A 5,440-nucleotide genomic window follows, 5' to 3' on the forward strand; every position below is an offset into this window, starting at 1 on the left:
TCATTATGATGATGCATTACCGAGTGGGCCCAGAGATACCTCTCCGTCATACGGAGTGACAAATCCCAGTCTCGATTCGTGCCAACCCAACAGACACTTTCGGAGATACCTGTAATGTACCTTTATAGTCACCCAGTTACGTTGTGACGTTTGGCACACCCAAGGCACTCCTACGGTATCCGGGAGTTGCACAATCTCATGGTCTAAGGAAATGATACTTGACATTCAGAAAAGCTACAGCAAACGAACTACACGATCTTTGAGCTAAGCTTAGGATTGGGTCTTGTCCATCACATCATTCTCCTAATGATGTGATCCCGTTATCAATGACATCTAATGTCCATAGTCAGGAAACCATGACTATCCTTTGATCAACGAGCTAGTCAACTAGAGGCTCACTAGGGACGTGTTGTGGTCTATGTATTCACACATGTATTACGATTTCCGGATAACACAATTATAGCATGAACAATAGACAATTATCATGAACAAAGAAATATAATAATAACCATTTTATTATTGCCTCTAGGGCATATTTCCAACAGTCTCCCACTTGCACTAGAGTCAATATTCTAGTTACATTGTGATGAATCGAACACCCATGCAGTTCTGGTGTTGATCATGTTTTGCTCTAGGGAGAGGTTTAGTCAACGGATCTGCTACATTCAGGTCCGTATGTACTTTACAAATCTCTATGTCTCCATTTTGAACACTTTCACGAATGGAGTTGAAGCGACGCTTGATATGCCTGGTCTTCCTGTGAAACCTGGGCTCCTTGGCAAGGGCAATAGCTCCAGTGTTGTCACAGAAGAGAGTCATCGGGCCCGACGCATTGGGTATGACTCCTAGGTCGGTAATGAACTCCTTCACCCAGACTGCTTCTTGTGCTGCCTCCGAGGCTGCCATGTACTCCGCTTCACATGTAGATCCCGCCACAACGCTTTGCTTGCAACTGCACCAGCTTACTGCCCCACCATTCAAAATATACACGTATCCGGTTTGTGACTTAGAGTCATCCAGATCTGTGTCGAAGCTAGCATCGACGTAACCCTTTACGACGAGCTCTTCGTCACCTCCATAAACGAGAAACATTTCCTTAGTCCTTTTCAGGTACTTCAGGATATTCTTGACCGCTGTCCAGTGTTCCATGCCGGGATTACTTTGGTACCTTCCTACCAAACTTACGGCAAGGTTTACATCAGGTCTGGTACACAGCATAGCATACATGATAGACCCTATGGCCGAGGCATAGGGGACGACACTCATCTTTTCTCTATCTTCTGCCGTGGTCGGGCATTGAGCCGTGCTCAATCTCGTACCTTGCAATACAGGCAAGAACCCCTTCTTTGACTGATCCATTTTGAACTTCTTCAATATCTTGTCAAGGTACGTACTCTGTGAAAGACCAATGAGGCGTCTCGATCTATCTCTATAGATCTTGATGCCTAATATATAAGCAGCTTCTCCAAGGTCCTTCATTGAAAAACACTTGTTCAAGTAGGCCTTTATGCTTTCCAAGAATTCTATATCATTTCCCATCAACAGTATGTCATCCACATACAATATGAGAAATGCTACAGAGCTCCCACTCACTTTCTTGTAAATGCAGGCTTCTCCATAAGTCTGCATAAACCCAAACGCTTTGATCATCTCATCAAAGCGAATGTTCCAACTCCGAGATGCTTGCACCAGCCCATAAATCGAGCGTTGGAGCTTGCACACCTTGTCAGCATTCTTAGGATCGACAAAACCTTCCGGCTGCATCATATACAATTCTTCCTTAAGGAAACCATTAAGGAATGCCGTTTTGACGTCCATTTGCCATATCTCATAATCATAGAATGCGGCAATTGCTAACATGATTCGGACGGACTTCAGCTTCGCTACGGGTGAGAAAGTCTCATCGTAGTCAACCCCTTGAACTTGTCGATAACCCTTAGCGACAAGCCGAGCTTTATAGATGGTCACATTACCATCCGCGTCTGTCTTCTTCTTAAAGATCCATTTATTTTCTATGGCTCGCCGATCAACGGGCAAGTCAGTCAAAGTCCATACTTCGTTTTCATACATGGATCCTATCTCGGATTTCATGGCTTCCAGCCATTTGTCGGAATCCGGGCCCGCCATCGCTTCTTCATAGTTCGAAGGTTCACCGTTGTCTAACAACATGATTTCCAAGACAGGGTTGCCGTACCACTCTGGTGCGGAACGTGTCCTTGTGGACCTACGAAGTTCAGTAGCAACTTGATCTGAAGTTTCATGATCATCATCATCAACTTCCTCTCTAGTCGGTGCAGGCACCTCAGGAACATTTTCTTGAGCTGCGCCACTTACCGGTTCAAGAGGTAATACTTCATCAAGTTCTACCTTCCTCCCACTTATTTCTTTCGAGAGAAACTCTTTCTCTAGAAAGGACCCATTCTTGGCAACAAAGATCTTGCCTTCGGATCTGAGGTAGAAGGTATACCCAACAGTTTCTTTAGGGTATCCTATGAAGACGCATTTTTCCGACTTGGGTTCGAGCTTTTCAGGTTGAAGTTTCTTGACATAAGCATCGCATCCCCAAACTTTTAGAAACGACAGCTTAGGTTTCTTCCCAAACCATAATTCATACGGTGTCGTCTCAACGGATTTCGACGGAGCCCTATTTAAAGTGAATGCGGCAGTCTCTAAAGCATAGCCCCAAAATGATAGCGGTAAATCGGTAAGAGACATCATAGATCGCACCATATCTAATAGAGTGCGATTACGATGTTCGGACACACCATTACGCTGAGGTGTTCCAGGCGGCGTTAGTTGTGAAACTATTCCACATTTTCTTAAGTGTGTGCCAAATTCGTGACTCAAGTATTCTCCCCCACGATCTGATCGCAAGAACTTGATTTTCCTGTCACGTTGATTCTCAACCTCACTCTGAAATTCCTTGAACTTTTCAAAGGTCTCAGACTTGTGTTTCATTAAGTAGACATACCCATATCTACTCAAGTCATCAGTGAGGGTGAGAACATAACGATAGCCACCGCGAGCCTCAACACTCATTGGACCGCACACATCAGTATGTATGATTTCCAATAAGTTGGTTGCTCGCTCCATTGTTCCTGAGAACGGAGTCTTGGTCATTTTACCCATGAGGCATGGTTCGCACGTGTCAAATGATTCGTAATCAAGAGACTCTAAAAGTCCATCTGCATGGAGCTTCTTCATGCGTTTGACACCTATGTGACCAAGGCGGCAGTGCCACAAGTATGTGGGACTATCATTATCAACCTTACATCTTTTGGTATTCACACTATGAATATGTGTAGCATTACGCTCGAGATTCATTAAGAATAAACCATTCACCATCGGAGCATGACCATAAAACATATCTCTCATATAAATAGAACAACCATTATTCTCGGATTTAAATGAGTAGCCATCTCGAATTAAACGAGATCCTGATACAATGTTCATGCTCAAAGCTGGCACTAAATAACAATTATTGAGGTTTAAAACTAATCCCGTAGGTAAATGTAGAGGTAGCGTGCCGACGGCGATCACATCGACCTTGGAACCATTCCCGACGCGCATCGTCACCTCGTCCTTCGCCAGTCTCCGCTTATTCCGCAGCTCCTGCTTTGAGTTACAAATGTGAGCAACCGCACCGGTATCAAATACCCAGGAGCTACTACGAGTACTGGTAAGGTACACATCAATTACATGTATATCACATATACCTTTCGTGATGCCGGCCTTCTTGTCCGCTAAGTATTTGGGGCAGTTCCGCTTCCAGTGACCACTTCCCTTGCAATAAAAACACTCAGTCTCGGGCTTGGGTCCATTCTTTGGCTTCTTCCCGGCAGCTTGCTTACCGGGCGCGGCAACTCCCTTGCCGTCCTTCTTGAAGTTCTTCTTACCCTTGCCTTTCTTGAACTTAGTGGTTTTATTCACCATCAACACTTGATGTTCCTTTTTGACTTCTACCTCTGCTGATTTCAGCATTGCAAATACTTCAGGAATGGTCTTTTCCATCCCCTGCATATTGAAGTTCATCACAAAGCTCTTGTAGCTCGGTGGAAGCGACTGAAGGATTCTGTCAATGACCGCATCATCCGGGAGATTAACTCCCAGCTGAGTCAAGCGACTATGCAACCCAGACATTTTGAGTATGTGCTCGCTGACAGAACTATTTTCCTCCATCTTACAGCTGAAGAACTTGTCAGATACTTCATATCTCTCGACCCGGCATGAGCTTGAAAAACCATTTTCAGCTCTTCGAACATCTCATATGCTCCGTGTCTCTCAAAACGCTTTTGGAGCCCCGGTTCTAAGCTGTAAAGCATGCTGCACTGAACGAGGGAGTAATCATCAGCACGTGTCTGCCAAGCGTTCATAACTTCTTGGTTCTGTGGGATGGGTGCGTCACCTAGCGGTGCTTCTAGGACATAATCTTTCTTGGCAGCTATGAGGATGATCCTCAGGTTTCGGACCCAGTCCGTATAGTTGCTGCCATCGTCTTTCAGCTTGGTTTTCTCTAGGAACGCGTTGAAGTTGAGGACAACGTGGGCCATTTGATCTACAAGACATATTGTAAAGATTTTAGACTAAGTTCATGATAATTAAGTTCATCTAATCAAATTATTAAATGAACTCCCACTCAGATAGACATCCCTCCAGTCATCTAAGTATAACATGATCCGAGTTAACTAGGCCGTGTCCGATCATCACGTGAGACGGACTAGTCAACATCGGTGAACATCTTCATGTTGATCGTATCTTCTATACGACTCATGCTCGACCTTTCGGTCTTCTGTGTTCCGAGGCCATGTCTGTACATGCTAGGCTCGTCAAGTCAACCTAAGTGTATTGCGTGTGTAAATCTGTCTTACACCCGTTGTATTCGAACGTTAGAATCTATCACACCCGATCATCACGTGGTGCTTCGAAACAACGAACCTTCGCAACGGTGCACAGTTAGGGGGAACACTTTCTTGAAATTATTACGAGGGATCATCTTATTTAAGCTACCGTCGTTCTAAGCAAATAAGATGTAAAACATGATAAACATCACATGCAATCAAATAGTGACATGATATGGCCAATATCATTTGCTCCTTTGATCTCCATCTTCGGGGCTCCATGATCATCGTTGTCACCGGCATGACACCATGATCTCCATCATCATGATCTCCATCATCGTGTCTTCTTGAAGTTGTCTCGTCATCTATTACTTCTACTACTATGGCTAACGCTTTAGCAATAAAGTAAAGTAATTACATGACGTTTATGTTGACACGCAGGTCATAAATAAATAAAGACAACTCCTATGGCTCCTGCCGGTTGTCATACTCATCGACATGCAAGTCGTGATTCCTATTACAAGAACATGATCAATCTCATACATCACATATATCATTCATCATTCATCACAACCTTTGGCCATATCACATCACAAAACACT

This window comes from Triticum aestivum, chromosome 1A (genome assembly GCF_018294505.1).
Source record: "Triticum aestivum cultivar Chinese Spring chromosome 1A, IWGSC CS RefSeq v2.1, whole genome shotgun sequence".
NCBI classification, from domain to species: domain Eukaryota; kingdom Viridiplantae; phylum Streptophyta; class Magnoliopsida; order Poales; family Poaceae; genus Triticum; species Triticum aestivum.